This window comes from Lathyrus oleraceus, chromosome 4 (genome assembly GCF_024323335.1).
Source record: "Lathyrus oleraceus cultivar Zhongwan6 chromosome 4, CAAS_Psat_ZW6_1.0, whole genome shotgun sequence".
In the NCBI taxonomy this organism is placed as follows: Eukaryota; Viridiplantae; Streptophyta; class Magnoliopsida; order Fabales; family Fabaceae; genus Lathyrus; species Lathyrus oleraceus.
Window position 1 is genome coordinate 63,688,382 of NC_066582.1, and position 17,412 is coordinate 63,705,793.

At 35.4% G+C, this 17,412-nt stretch overlaps 1 pseudogene; it reads right to left on the reverse strand.

The window, feature by feature from the left end:
* Positions 1 to 842: 842 nt before the first annotated feature.
* Positions 843 to 9,432, reverse strand: LOC127136036 (subtilisin-like protease SBT5.4; annotated as a pseudogene).
* Between the last annotated feature and the right edge of the window lie 7,980 nt (positions 9,433 to 17,412).

Sequence of the window (17,412 nt, forward strand, 5' to 3'; positions counted from 1 at the left end):
TAACACAATTCAAAATGTATGAAACACATCATATAATAATGTCTAATAAAATTTATCAACCTGATATAACACACGATGATAGTACAAAATTCCACTAGGCATGTTATTTACATAAAATACATAGGTTGTAAATTAGTCAAAAGAAAATAAAAAACAACATTTAGTCTTAAAATTACGTCAATTGATTGATGGAGAATAAAACTTTTTTGGTAAAGTTATGGTTAGTAGTGAAATATTAATTTTTTATTTTTTATTTAAAATAATAAATAAAAAATTAAGAAATGATTAATGTCACATCAATGGATTGGGTCAATGGGTTTGTGGGTTGCAAAACTCAAACTCGATACCCGAATCAAAATTGTACGGGTTGTTGCGAGTTGGGTTGGATATACCCGTATATGAATGAGTTCGGATAATTTATGGGTTGATTAGGTTTGGATTAACGCATTCACGGGTCCATCCACACCCATGAAGATCCCTAGTTTCAAATATAAAAAAATTTAAACCTTGCATTTCGTCTTTAGGAGCCTATCTATAAACATAAGAAATTTGTTGCATTTTCGTCTAATCGATCCTTGATTGGTCTTTTGTTATCCATTTTGCTTGCTGAAATATTTCCTACTGAGTAAGCAACATATTTTATTCCCACTAGGTGTTGTGATGTTAGGCTGAAACACAACACACACACAAAAAATTGTCACAAAATCATATTAATTGCAAGATCATCTTAGACACGCATTGTTACATTTAATTACTTTCATTTTCTTAAGTTATCATTAATCCTTATGTGCCGTGTCAGGTGTTTGTATTTCATATAGCAAATAAAATTGTGCATAATGAAATTAAATATAAGCATAGCAAAGTAGTTGACTAAAAACAAGGTAACAAACTTTTAGAATTGATGGAAGAGTGGTGCTAAGTCCTCTTGATGAGAATGAAGAAATCATTGGAGCTGGAGTTATTGGAGTTTCTGTCAATGCTTTTGTTAGATAAGCAATAGGGTTCATGCAATATATATAAAGAGACATCAATCTCTACAAGTTTTTAATAACAAATGGAAACAAAAATGAATCTAAAAGAAATAACATTATTTTTCACTTCTGTTATAGGAATAAATATATTGAGAATAGGTGTAATTAACATATGAAGTAGGTAAAACATTAGGGTGTGCAATAAAATCATAGAAGCTATCGTCATCACTAGCCTAAATCATTCTTACTACTCCCGTAGTAAAAGCTTGGACTTGCATGAAAAATTACAACAACAAAAAACTCATCTTTAAGTAGGGATGGCAATGTCAATGAGACGTGTTTGGACAAGATACTATAATACTCACCATCACACCCACAATTTGAAAAAATCCTTGTTCCCAGTCCATACCGGCGTGGGCACCAAAATTTCTACTCGTACCTGTATCCTATGGATACCTAAGTACTCATACTCATATTCATTTACTTGTATTTCTAATAAAAAATTATCGATCAATTATAATTTATAACTTAATTTTAAGTTTTAAACAACATTTTAAAAAAATTCAAGAATATTATTGTTGAGCTAAAAAACCAACAAACATTTATATTAAAATGCGCACAAATATAATAGTGATGCATTTTAGTAAAATTGTTAAGATACATGTGTATATAATAATAAAAATAAAAATATATAAATATATACTATTCGGGTATGGGCGCGGATATGAGTGATGTGGATACTAAGGTACTTGTACCCATGCTCATATCCATTTATTTTAGTGGGTAATTACCCGTATCCATACTCGTAATCATTTTGCTGATTTTAGCCTACCCATTATGAGTAATTTTGGCGAGGATGGGTCCAATTGCTATCCCTATCTTTAAGGAATACCACTACTTTTTCCTTCACCTTTTGAACATCAAGTGTTCTGTAACGATATTATTTCCTACAAAAGTTCATATGAAACAATCTTCTAAGTACTAAGAAATTAAAAAAAAAATCGCAATAGAATTAGATGATTTACACTTATGCAGCTCTAGATAGAGCATAGGAATATTTGGCATCTTCAGCACTGATAAAAGGATAGAAATTTTGTGATGGCAAGTCCTTAGATGAAATACTTGTTCCCTAACAATCCAAAAAAGAACCAAATTCAAGTTCATTTGCATGTGTAAAACTTTTTTATGAGAATATTGTATTTAAGAACCAAGAATAAAGAAATACCTTAAGTATTTATTGTCACCTAGTTTAACATAATTGGTGAAGTCTCTATCAATTGTGCTAGCAGAAACACTGAGTAACCAAGGTGTTGTATTAAAAACGGTTCCAAAATAAGGTCCAAAATTTCCAGCAGAAGTAACTACTGTTATACCATTGGCCACTGCATGAAAGAACCTATAGCAATTGAATCTGCAAACAGATTATGAGACTTTCCACCAATAGAAATTGAAATCACATCAACACCATCACTTATGGAAGCTTTAAAAACAGGTCAAATATATGCATCATAAAAGACACCCAAATGTATGCCTTCTCCTGGCCAACAAACTTTATAGTCTACAATATGAGATTTTGGAGATCCACCTTTAGTAATGTCATTACCATTGCCGAAAACACTTACTCGTTGAACAAAATTATCTCCAGTTGTTGAAAGAGTGTGAGAATTGTGGCCCGTCGTGTCTCGCCCAGTGTAAAATGGTGCATTCTATATGCCTGCATGCGCCTCATAACCTCTGTAGAACCTTCTAGCTCCAATCATCTTCCTGTATATGTGGAACATTTACATACGGGAATAACTTTAAGAATAATGGCTGGATATAAAGTATTCACTCCCATAAACATGGATACCAAAAGATAGACATGAAACTAACACATTAACATCAGTAATAATATGAAAAGTTAAAGTAATTGAATATCATGAATGTGTCGGTGTCTAACACCAACACACCTGTTGCAATAAATTTTCTTTGAGTCAATAAAGTTGTCAATTTCACTATCACATTTCCACGCCATTTAGACTGAATAGGGTCAATTCCTTGATAAATAAAGCTCTCAGATTCCGACCATACACCTGTTTACGAAAAAAGATTGTATTTATATCACAATATTCTATCAGTAAACCATTGACAATAACAATTGCCAAAGTAAAGGATTCCAATGGTTTTTTTTGTTAGCAAATCATATGAAACTTATATACATGTATCAAGGTTTTTGTTTTGTTTTGCTGAAAATTATACTATAAAAATAAATTGACATTTTTGGCCAATTCATGTAGTGTGCCAACTCATATTGGTAGGAAGCATATTTCATCCTTCTTTATCTTCTAAATAAAATGAAGGTGAGAAAAATATACAAGAAAAGGGTTGAATTATGTATGCCCACAAATATCTTTTCACTTCTGATTCAGGAACATCAGATTTTGAACCATGTTCAGAGTCTGATACCAGAGTGAGTAACAGCAGTGAAAAATTTACTTCCTTTTATTAACTTTGTTTCACAACCTAAGAGGCTGAATCAAATCAGAGTATGACTTTAGAATTTGTTGCACAATGGAATATAAATGCAGAAGTAAATAAATAGATACATAATATATCATGGTTCCTCTCAATCTAAGAGTGGTCAAATTCCATTGCAGCACAAGAGCTTAATCAGAATGATTACAATTGCTTAAGCCAACACCTCAAGACTTCCTACCCAATCAACCTAGATTGGTACTTCCTGCTCTTCCCTCAAGCGTGAGACTTCACTTCCTGAATAACTTGTTTAGGACTTTCTGTAAGAGCAATATTTGGTTCTGCATCTAGCCTTTAGTTTTAATGATAATAATGCATTGTTTCTTAGAGAACAATTTTGTACACTAATGGTTTTTATCTAATGTGTAGTTTTTGCTATCAGGTTCTTACTCTGAAGTATTGACGTGTGACATCATCAAATTCTGGAATCAACACACTCTGACTCTGAAGAGATATAAGTGCTTTACGAGATGCTGTCAAGTTCTAGAAAGCTCTTAGAAATGGTTCTGATGAAGAGACAATGTTGATTTTGTGGGCTAAGGACAGTACTATTCTACCATTTTGTCTCCTACGTGTAAATTGTTACACAAAGAGACAACTGCAATTTTCTATTCCAATTCTACCCTCCAACGGATATTTTAACTACCTAAATAAAGGAGACTTGGAAGAATTGAAGAAACTGCGAATTCACTATGCTAAAACTAAGCTCATACACACGCTCTTGCTATAGTAAATGTTTTATATGTATAGTATTTGTAAACACACAAGATTTGTTGTTCGTTATTGTGTGAGATATTCATTGTATTTAACTTGTGTTAATCTACTTTCTTAGAAGTAATACTTGTAAACACACACTTGCAAATCTCAAAGTTGATTGAGTGGTTTCCTTGAGTGACTAGGTTTTAGTCATATAGACTCAAGAAGACAAAGACGGTTTGTCTTTGTGGTGTATGTAATCAGTTTTGGTTATAGTGGATCAAGTCCTTGTTGAGAAGGCAAAATCACCTCGGTATGATAGAATGAAGGTACCTTCGTTAACAGCATACCAGTATAAAAATAAATTTGTTATTTATATTGTTTGTGTTATTGATTTGATTGAGTTGGTTTTGAAAAAGATTTTGTTTTTTAGAAACCCAATTCAAACCCCTCATTTCTTGTGTTTCTTGCCACCTTCACTTCCTGCTCCACCCGCAAGCATGAGACTTTAATGCTCAATCACACTGATCAAGACTTCTTTTCTCTGCCCTCAAGCATGAGACTTCAATGCATGAACAACTTGTTCAGGACTTCCTACTCTGCCCACAAGCATGAGACTTCAATGCTCAAGCACCCTACAAGAGACTTCTTTTCTCAAGCACCCATCAAGAGACTTCTTTGCTCAATCAACAAAAAGAGACTTACTCTGAGCACATCGGTTAGATTCTTCAAATTCTCTTAACATAAGAGTCTGGTATTAACCTTGTGTTTATGTGTGTGTGCTTCTTGGTTAAGTATTAATGTGTGATGCTATTAGATTCTGGAATCAACACACTCTAATTCTGAAGAGATACAAGTGTTTTACAAGATATTGTCAAGCTCTAGAAAGCTCTTAGACAACGATTTTGATGAACGTTTGTGCTAAAGCTTCTGAATGTGCATCTGATTGAAGATCCTCTGAAGGATTGTTAGCCTTCAAGATAACTGATCCGCTGTCGCATGCAGATCAAAACGAGTAGTTTTTCTTAAATGTAGTTTAGCGACAAATTGACTCGGATTATCGTTCTCACAAGAATTCTTGAATGAATTAACCAATGATAGTAACTATTAGTGGGGTTTTGGTTGGTTTATGATTCGATTAAAATAAATAGATTAAAATAAGTGATTATTGAAATAAGTTGTAGCAACAATTTACTGATTCGGTCTTTGCCTATCATCGATTATCGTAATTCTACCGCAGATTAACTATTCCTATTCGATTATAATATCAACTGGCAAGCGCAATTGATAGTATAAGTTGTATGCTCCTATTATCCGAATTAAGCAAACGGGATTAAGTTTCATGAATTAAGCAAACATGAATTAAACGGACTCGATAACGAATTAAGCAAACGAAATCGTGACTATAGTTAGGATCACACAATCAATCGGATTAAATCAATATAGTATATGTAAATCGGATTAAGCAAACAAAATACATATATTAATATTGAAAGGAATAAAAAACCTGAATAAGAATTACTAAAATCTCAAGGTATCGGAACCCGAATACAGCAAATTGTTTGGATCGATTAGTTCTTCATGAGAATTCTTGCCAAAGCTTTCAAGCATTTCGTGAATAGTGATCCTCATGTTATGCGGCTGCTAGGTATATGGAAAACAAGGAATTTGGTTTACAACCCAACTGGATCAAAAACATAACCCAAACCCAAAACTAATGACCCAAAATTTAAATAAAACTAATGCTGCAACTTCAACGAATTTTCTGGCCCTACTACAGTCTGATTCAGCTCTCAACCTCTGAACAAAAGTTGTAGATCTTTTTCTTAGCTTTCCATCAACTGGTAGCACGTCTCAATCCGATACTCCTAGCTCAAGATATGATTTTTCTCACGAAAGCTGCTAATGCTGAAAATTAAATACGAAAATTAAATAAGTGCAAAAACAAAATAAATTATGAAAACACATTAAAACATAAAAATAATCAAAGCAAACCGAAGAAATGCTTAAGTACAAACATGGAAGAACGTGCATCAAAATGCATTGATCAAATTCCCCCACACTTGAACTTTTGCACTCCGAGCAAAATGAAAAATAAAACAAAACACAGACACATCAACGATTACTCATTCTAGGCTACAAGTCATCTTTGGTTAAGTTTGCTTCGATAGATACTAATTTTGCACACTAAGGACATTGTACGAACACTAATCCACAGCTATGCAGACATAAACCTCCTGAATACACAAATCAACTCGAATCATGTTATTATATTAAAGCCTAACTTACTCATCCTTCTTTTGCTCTTTTTCATTCAGGCGCAATCACATTAAGCCCGTTATCTCCACACACTCATAGCAAGGTGACCGGTTAGTGACTCTGATCCTTTTCTGCACGGGGTTCTGGTACTTAAGTGGCATAACCCTTTGCTTACTCAATTGTAGTTGCGGGGGATCGGACCGTAATCCGCCCTACCATGTTCAGCACCAGAACCCGCTGAACCAACTACAAAAAAGTCTTATTTTCATTTTTTTTTTAAGGTTCTATATCCGTTGGGTTAAGTGACCGGGTGAAGGTCACCAAACTTAGAAGGTGCATTCCTTTATTTTTTTCTCTTTTTTTTCTTTTTCGGAACACTCACTTATATTCATCGGCTTCCCTGCGTAGAGTGTGTGTGAGATGGTGCTGACTGCTGAAATAAACTACTCAAGAGCTGTCAGAGAATGAGAATTTAAGGATATGTCATAATAAAAATTCAACTCAATTTCCATATGCAGGAGACTTACGGTGTTAAAACAATACCGATCTTGTGAATTTTTCCCAAGTCTCCGCAAACTCGACCTCAAATTATTCTATAGCCTAAAACTTTCAACAAAAATGCAATTTTTTTTTAGAAAGAAAACAAAAACAAAACAAAACAAAGAACAAAAACAAAGAAAATAAAGTATTCCCTCCCCCACACTTAAAATATGCATTGTCCTCAATGAAAGAAACAAACATAAAATAAGAGAGAGAAGAGAGAGGAAAGAACACACCCGAGTAGTCAAGGAGGATAGGTGATCACATAAGCAGTCTTTCCCAAAGAGATATATCCTACATTTTCTTCTTCCAAAGTGGGGATGTCATGGAATAGCTTTGGGTAATGTCCATTGAACTTGAAATTTTTATTAGTATCTTCGCCTTTTATTCCAGGATCAAAGAATCTTCTAAAAGTAAAAGTGTCAAATGGACACGTGAAGGTGATCTGATCTGGAATGTCAGCCAATGTCCAACCAAATGCCTTTTTATGCTTCCTTAAAATCTGCAAAAGCTTATTTTCTTAATCGAAATCAAGGTTAGAAGAAATTATAGCCGGTAGTTTTTCATTCATCTCTAAATAAGCATATTTCATATTTTCAGGAAGTTGCTTCAGCTCGAGGGAAGGTGGCTGCTCAATAGAAGGAGTGCTTGGGGCAGCCGGGATGTCAAGAGCTTTATCTACATGAACAACTTTATTTGCAACCTCATCTGCAGTAAGAATATCAACTTGCAAGGCAGCCTCAATTTCAGTACAAACAGAGCAAATTTTAGTTTCAGTACAAATATCACAAGAATAAACATCATCAAAATCAGACAATGATGGAAAATCAGATGCAAACAAATCACTACAAGTATCATCAACAATTTCAGAAATCAAATCTATTTGAAAAACAGAATGTTCTTCCAAGGGTTGTTTCATGGCATCGAAAATGTTAAATTTTGTGACAATGTCACCAAATTCCATGGACATGGTTCCATCGTCAACATCAATTTTTGTCTTCGCCGTTTTCATGAACGGTCTGCCTAAAATGATGGGAGCTCTGCTTGTCTTAGCCTCTCCTTCCATGTCCAGAATGTAAAAATCTGCAGGAAAAATTAAATCATTAACTTGGACAAGGACATCTTCAATTACCCCGGCGGGTCGAGCGTTGCTCCTGTTCGCCAATTGAATGATTAAACCTGTATGCTGCAAAGGACCCAGATTAAGGTTATTTTAAATAGAAGTAGGCATAACATTAATGCCCGCTCCCAAATCAAGCATGCAATTCTCGAATTTACTATCCCCGATGGTACAAGGGACAGTAAAAGTTCCCGGATCCTTCTGCTTTTGTGGTAAGAGCTGAGTGATGGCTGAAACATTTTTCTCGCCTGTAACTTTTTCAGATGAAGGCTTTGGCTGAATAAAAGCAGAAATATTTCTTCCCAAGTTAACTCTCTCACTTCATTTAATCCTCCTCTTATTTGTACACAAATCCTTCAGAAACTTTGCATACTTAGGAACCTGTTTAATTACATCAAGAAGCGGAATATTTACCGCAACTTTTCTAAAAACATCCAATATCTCTCTTTCCTTGTCTCCCTCCTCAATTCTTTTATTTTTCAGAACTCTATGTGGGAAGGGGACTGGTGGCACATACTCCTTTTCTTTAATTTTTTCAGATGAAACAGGTTCAGATGGAGTAGGTTCAGGTTCAGATGTTACCTCAATAATTTTTTTATTTTTTTCAGGGGCTGTTTCTGTAACCTTTCCAGATCTCAACGAAATCGCACTCACATTAGCATTAGAATCCTTTGGATTGACAACTGTTTGAGCTGGAAGCTGGTTCGACCCTTGGGCTTACATGTTATTTATTTGAGTAGCAAGTTGTCCCATTTGGGTGTTCAAGGTCTGAATGCTAGAATCGGTCCTTTGTTGGAATTGGAGATCGTTGGCGACCATTTGTTTGACAAGATCTTCTAAGGATGGTCCGGAAGGTGCAGGGGCAGCCACTTGAGGTGGGTTCTGTTGTGGGTTTCCATATCGAAGGTTGGGATGGTTCCTCCAATTGGGATGGTATTTGTTGGTGGACAGGTCAGGAGTGTTGTTGTACCTGTTTTGATTGTAAAGGTTGGATGCATAAGCTTGTGGCAGCTCAGTAATGGACTCGTCTCTCAGAATAGGACAAGTATCGGTCGGGTGCTCAGGAGAAGTACAAATGCCACACAAAGTTGTTGTTTGAGGTTTTACTACTGCCAGTTGTTTGACTAAGGCAGTGAGTTCGTCAATTCTGGTCTCTAAAGCTTTGTTGGAAGGAACTTGAATTTGACTCACGACTTTGCTTTGCACATAATTGTCTCTAGTGGTGAACTGTTGAGAATTAAGAGACATATTTTCAATAAGGGCTTTGGCAGCAGCTGGAGTTTTATCGACTAATGCTCCACCACTAGCAGCATCAAGAATGTTCCTGTCCATCGGTAACAACCCCTCATAAAAGTATTGGATGAGGAGTTGCTCAGTGATCTGGTGTTGAGGGAAGCTAGATACCAAGTGCTTGAATCTCTCCCAATACTCGGTCAACGACTCATTATCCTGTCTAATACCACAAATCTCTTTTCTGATCGAGGTTGCTCTGGAGGCAGGGAAGTATCTCTCTAAGAACACTCTTTTTAGAGCATTCCAGCTTGTGATCGAATTTGGCTCAAGATAATATATCCAATCCTTTGCTGCACCCTGCAATGAAAAAGGAAAAGCTCGAAGTTTGATATGGTCTTCAGTTATTCCTTCAGGCCTCAACGGTGTAGAGCACACAACTTGGAATTCTTTGAGATGTTTATGTGGATTCTCACCTGCAAGACCATTAAACTTTGGCAACAAGTGTATTAAACTCGATTTTAATTCAAAAGGAACAGCAGCAACATCATATTCAATACACAAACCATTGTAATTCACATCAGGAGCAGCTAACTGTCTTAAAGTTCTTTGGTCAGCCATAGTCAAAAACAAAACACAATGAAGGAAAACGATTAAAATAAATTTAGAAAAATAAACTAATACCTAAATTAATCTAATGACGTCATTTAAAATTTTTGAGAATTTTTTCGGAATTTTCCAAAACTATCAAAACAGAAAACAAATCATAAAAAATAGAAAAATCAGGAATTTCGGTTTTTTAGGGCGGCATCCACTATTTATTCCATAAATAGAGGCTTTTGATTACTGATTTTTTCCTAATGAATCGACAAAAAATCGGAATAATCTGAGACAATTTGTTTAAAAACAGATTTTTTTCCTAAACCGCAAAAAGAACCGAACGCAAGGAAGTTAAGGCAAAAAATACTATAAAAAAAACAACACCTATGACTATAAACACGATTAATATAATCAAGAATCCCCGGCAACGGCGCCAATTTGATCCGCTGTCGCACGCGGATCAAAACGAGTAGTTTTTCTTAAATGTAGTTTAGCGACAAATTGACTCGGATTATCGTTCTCACAAGGATTCTTGAATGAATTAACCAATGATAGTAACTATTAATGGGGTTTTGGTTGGTTTATGATTCGATTAAAATAAATAGATTAAAATAAGTGATTATTGAAATAAGTTATAGCAACAATTTACTGATTCGGTCTTTGCCTATCATCGATTATCGTAATTCCACCGCAGATTAACTATTCCTATTCGATTATAATATCAACTGACAAGCACAATTGATAGTATAAGTTGTATGCTTCTATTATCCGAATTAAGCAAACGGGATTAAGTTTCATGAATTAAGCAAACATGAATTAAACGGACTCGATAACGAATTAAGCAAACGAAATCGTGACTATAGTTACGATCACACAATCAATCGGATTAAATCAATATAGTATATGTAAATCAGATTAAGCAAACAAAATACATATATTAATATTGAAAGGAATAAAAAACCTGAATAAGAATTACTAAAATCTCAAGGTATCGGAACCCGAATACAGCAAATTGTTTGGATCGATTAGTTCTTCATGAGAATTCTTGCCAAAGCTTTCAAGTATTTCGTGAATAGTGATCCTCATGTTATGCGGCTGCTAGGTATATGGAAAACAAGGAATTTGGTTTACAACCCAACTGGATCAAAAACATAACCCAAACCCAAAACTAATGACCCAAAATTTAAATAAAACTAATGCTGCAACTTCAACGAATTTTCTGGCCCTGCTACAGTCTGATTCAGCTCTCAACCTCTGAACAAAAGTTGTAGATCTTTTACTTAGCTTTCCATCGACTGGTAGCACGTCTCAATCCGATACTCCTAGCTCAAGATATGATTTTTCTCGCGAAAGCTGCTAATGCTGAAAATTAAATACGAAAATTAAATAAGTGCAAAAACAAAATAAATTATGAAAACACATTAAAACATAAAAATAATCAAAGCAAACCGAAGAAATGCTTAAGTACAAACATGGAAGAACGTGCATCAAAATGCACTGATCAATAACTAAACAAAGTAACTCTATGAGCTAAGTTCCACTTACAGCAGCAGACTCTACTCTAGAGTATCTGCAATGTGTCCATGGTGGACAACACCAAAATAAAGGGGGTGAGAAACAATAAACTAATATAAACAGTGTAAAGAATGCTAAGGTAGATAATACACAACAAACACACATTCATTACACAAACATCAATAACATTTTCTCACACCTAAATGATGACAACATTTCCATATTCATATCCAATCAACAACATGTTCTCACTTTCAAATCATGACAACATTTACATATTCTTATCAAATCAACAATGTCATTAACAATCAACTACATATACAATCATGTATGCAAATGTACTCCACAACTGACTCATTATGCATGTGGTACCATTCATGAACACTCAGGTTTATCTTGCTCTTGATCCCCACCATAGGACCAGAGCACACCAAATCGTTACCATCACCATAGTTAATGTTTCACCGATTCTCACATGAAATAGGCTACTAACTCCCGATCCCCGCCATAGGACCATAGCATACCAAAGTTTATTACCATCACTGTCATACCCCAAAATTCACCCTATCCATCATAATGATCATCTAGGTCACTAACCCTAACCATTTGCATATCCTTGTGAATCATTCACTTCATCTACATATCCATGGTCTAATACAAGAGGATAGGTATCATGGATTCCAAGCCTTATGCTTGCACCTAGTGGAAACTAGGGCTTCCCTGCAGCTAGAGGTGGCTCAACTATCAAAATCTAATTGGAGGTATATCTTGGGGCTTACGCATTGTACCCAACATTGGTGACCCCTTTATGGCTCCTTAGTGAAGCAAAACCCTAGGTGGGGATCCTCACTTGTCACGGTGTTCCCAAACCCTGATTCATGGCTATCATTCCTTGGGTGTGCCCCTAACCCCTTTGCATTGGTCCATCATGATTTCATGGTTTGTATGTTTCACTGGCTTGACCAAGATCCATTTAAATCCCATTTTGTTCATGATGTTGCTTTGTTTTGATTAGCATTCACCTCATGGCCTTGCATGGTCATCTCTTGCTTGTCTATGATCATTGGTTCAAGCCCATTTCCATGGCATGAATTCCACTTGATTCAATTCATCCTTAGCCTTTCATATATTATTTCTTCATGCTTAGTCCAAGTTCATGTCTTGCTTATGCCCACTTCATATGGCCATTTCAAGAGCTTAGTCTTTGCTTTGCTATTTCATCTGGTCATTGTATTTCAAGTCCATCTCTTGCCATTGGTACTTGGTCCATGAACCTTTGGTTGAGTCCTATTTTCTTGGTATATTTTGGTCCTTGCTAAGGCCTTTACTTCATACTTATCATTGCTTCATTCAAGTCACAACCTTAGTTATTATTAAAGTTCATATCAAAGTCATCCATTTTAAATGTCAAGTTCATACAAGATTCACAAAAGATCAAATTCATAAATTAATTCAATATCAAGGCCATTCATTCATAGAAAATTCCATACAAAGCTCATCTAATTTAAATTACCAATTTCATTCATTACATAATCATGAGAGTGTCCATTCCATGAGAAAAAATCTATAAAAATGGTACTTTGACCAAATGTTGACTTTGGTCAACAGTTAACTTTTTGGTCAACTTTGACCAAAGTCAACTCACATAATTCCACCCTAGCCTAAACCCTAACTCCTACTTTGCTTATCCCATAAGCCATCTTTTTTGTTTAAGTCTTCAAAAGCCTTCATTTCCTTTTGATCCTTTAATGTTGGCCATGTCACTAGTTTTCTTCAAATGTAAACTACTTGTTGCAACCCATGTTCAAAACACCACCGTGTGTGCATAACCTACAAGAGACCAACCAAATTCATTAGCATATCATACATTCCAACAAGGCATTAAATCATTCATATGTTATCTATGTCATCCAAAAGCAATACAAAACCAATAAAATAAGCATGCCAATCATGTGCATGAAAAGGACATACATGATGGCAAACCAAAGCAACAATATTATGCATCACAAATACTAGTCTAATGCAGGTCAGAAGAAGCCAAAACATAAACTTAGCCAAGTCAGAATTGTAGCATACCATGCCAAAGTGAAACCATAATTGTTGCAAAACAAGCTAATGAACCAAATGGAGTTGACCTACTACAGAACCACAAGTTGTATACTAGAACACCTTGTTGCACAATTCTGCAGTGCATAAAGCTCAACATGATCATGCCTGCAGAATACAAGATCATCACTTTACAAGACTACAATACTGGACCATGTTGCAATGCTACATAAAACCACTTCATTACCATGCCAGCAAACCTGCTACATCAATCAGGAACAAGCCAAAGGGCCATGATACCATGTTGCTTAAACCCACACAATCCAAAATAATGTATAGGCCATGATTTATTGATTAACATGTTAAGAAAATATTAGGTTTTATTTACTTGTTTTGTTAGAATTAAATCAAGTTTAATTAGAATTTTAACATACTTAGGTAATTTGTTTTGTTAATCACCATTAAAAATGCCTAGAAAAATGATAAAATTACATTTAGTTTTTGATTAGGGTGATCCCATAATTCATGACTTCTAGCATGTATGTTGAGGTAGAGAAATTGATTTGTTCCCATTTGGTCCATTATTAATTCCATGTTCATGCCTTGATTTTAATCCCATTTTTATGGTTCAATTTCTTTCGATTGTGGTTATTAAATTAAATTGAAAATGCCATTTCAATTTAATAAGATGTATGCTTGTGTACATCCATATTATTTGCCATGATCATATAGTCATCTTGTCTTCATATAATCATCATGATCCATATCCATTTGCAATTTAATTCCATTAGCATTTTAATTCCATTTAGTTCATATTTTTTTAACTAACCACATTTGTTGGTTTATGTTAACATGTGAATGTGAGATCCAAACCATCCAAGTTACCCATTACACTTTTATTCATTCAATTAGCTTGTATTGTTTGAAGTACCATGTCATTTGTATGTTTTAGGCATGGTACATGGTTTGTATCTTGTATAATTCATTTCTATTTCATTGTCTTATATTATGTGGATCCACTCCCCATTGTGGGTTATATGTCCCCCCCCCCCCCACCCCATGAAATTTTAATAGTCTAGGTTTATCTTCCTCCATTAGTCCATCATGCATGCTAAATAAGAAGATAAAAACAAACGATAAAATAAAGCATTTCAAAAGAAACAAAAGGTACTTGATCCAACATCAAGTTATTTTCCAAATAAAACTCACACCATTACAACGTGAATGCTAGATCCAACGCCAAGTATCTCCCATCCATTCCATAATCCATGATCCATATCTCTTCTCCATTCTCTTCTTAATCTTATTTTATCTCTCTCTCCTCCATTCTTCACACATTTTTTCTAATAAACTCAAACACTTGATCCAACGTCAAGTTCTTTTTTCAAAACAATTTCATAACAAACTGGAATGCAAAAATGGGGTGTACGTGCTTGTACATAACATTCAAGTACTTGGGTTGTCGGTCATACCCAGCTTGAGGACCCAACACTTGACTTTTCCCTTAAAACGTCTAATTATTCAAACAAGTTATATCTAGCTGCTATGAGGGAGAAAAAATGTTACTTAGAATACCATTATCCTCTCAACTCCCAAGTATTCTGATTGTTGGCCATACTTAGTCAAGGGTCAGACACTTGTCTCGCTTTAAGTTCCAATGATTAGACTTGCCAAACTCTTTCACAATTCAAATCTCTTTTGGACGAAAAAGATTGGTTAGGATATCATTATCCTCTCAACTCCCGAGTTTTGGGACTGTTGATTGTATCTAGCCAAAGGTTTAATGCTCGTCTCTGTACATAAAATCAACCCCAACAAATCAAATCATCTTTTGCCTCAGTACACACTCTTCAAACCTCTCAAAAAGGACGAGTTACTTCTATTCTACCGTGAATGACGCTTAATCCTCCATCTATGAACAAGTAATGTTTAATTGCTAGAGTGTGATCCACGCGCATCCACTTTACCACAAACAAGCAAATACTTCCCGCTCCCATGACAGAGTATACAAGCAAGTGAACAGTAGCACGCAAACATCAATATTGTTCAGTAAAAACAACCAAACAAATGTTTTGTTTGTGAGCCAAACCATGGAGATTTGACTTCCTTATTGCACGTATGAGGATACATAGGCACAAGGGCCTAAATCCTTAGCGAGCACACTAATTTAAAACTTATTCTTTCCCCTCATCTCATTCTTTCATCTCATTCCTGATAGCAAGTAGTATACAGATAAACAACATCCATATGCATTGATACGAGCAAGTGGTTCCCATGGAGTATCATGGATGTGAGGGGTGCTAATACCTTCCCCTTGCATAACCGACTTCTGAATCCGCTTTTGGTTGTAAAACCATTCTTTATTTGAGGTTTTATCGTTATTTTCCCTTTCCTTTGGAATAAATAAAATCTGGTGGTGACTCTGTATTTTTTCGCGGCGCGACAATCACCATAGGTAACAATTCACTAATTCCTTACTAGAACTAGCTACTCGCTCCCAATCCATACCTCCAGACCAGAGGACACTAAAACTAGAACAAAACCCATACACCATGATGCATGACTCTCAACAACATGCATTATCATAAAAAGGTTCACCAAAAGAATCCTCATACACATATCACTATTTATGCATCACATCATTCATCATACGCAATAATCAATCCATGTTATAACATCAATAAGTAACAACAAACAGCAACAACTCATCAATCATGACTTCATAGGCATTCATTCATGTTACTTTACCAAAACAATAACACATCATCTTATAAACATAATGATTCACTAACCGATCATACAGGTCATCATAAACATCCCTAAATTAGTTAATTTAATATAACTCAAACATTTCACATATCATAACCATGAGGTAGCTATGTGTGTTAGCTTTCTAACACTTCAAACAGCACGTCATTTGGATCTATGGATCAAAAGATACTGCCAAAATCGTCGGACAATGCAACCAAAACAAAAGCATAATTTTTCATTATTTAGCCTATGATAATCGATTGTCAGAGAAACACGTTTCGCTACTGACTTCATAAAAATCACACTTCCAGGCATTGCACTCTATTTTAATCCTCCTATAATCGATTGCACTGCTTATTTTTTCACTTTTTGAAGGCATGTAATTGATTGTAATCCCCCTACAATCGATTGCACTCCTTATTTTTTTCTTTAAAATTCTAATTTTCATCATACGATCTCCACCCTCTTACCCCTAAACCTTCATACATGTCTCCCACTAATTTTTCCCAAACGCGCGTTCCACCAAATACACGAGTCAGCACGGTGTACCAAGGGTAATCACAATGAGCGCTCAGGATTAAAACATTTCGAAAGGATCCTATGGCTGGGAGACGTGCCAACACACCGCCAGAGCTGTAACTCCGGTCTTCTTCTCCGGTGGACCTCACCGGACTGGTCTACCCTCAACCATCACCAAAATAAAAAAGGAGGACATGATCTGAAAGAAAAAATGGTGTAGAGCACAAATCTGACCTTAATTTTAACTAACTCCACATATATAGAAATATATGAGGAGTTGAATTTTGAGGTGTGTCAACTGAGTTGCTTCGATTTGACCTCTAAGCAACTCAATCTTCTTGCCTACATTGGTAGGACTTCAGACAACCAAAGATCCAAGAGAATTGATGAGAATTGAGTGAGAATCGAAGATATGAAGTTTTTTGAAAATTACCTTCAATGTTGTGCAGAACTTGAGGTTGCTTGCTTCAAACACGATCTGATCACACTTGAGAAGATTGCAGGGAGTGGTTAGCAATGATGCAAGGCTTTGGATCCTGGAGTTCTTGAATCTCCAAACAGTTGAGATTCAAACTTAATTTTCAGATTGAAAATTATCAGGTTTTCCTTTAGAATGAGAGGGTTTCAATTGGGGGGCAAAGCTGGCGCGCA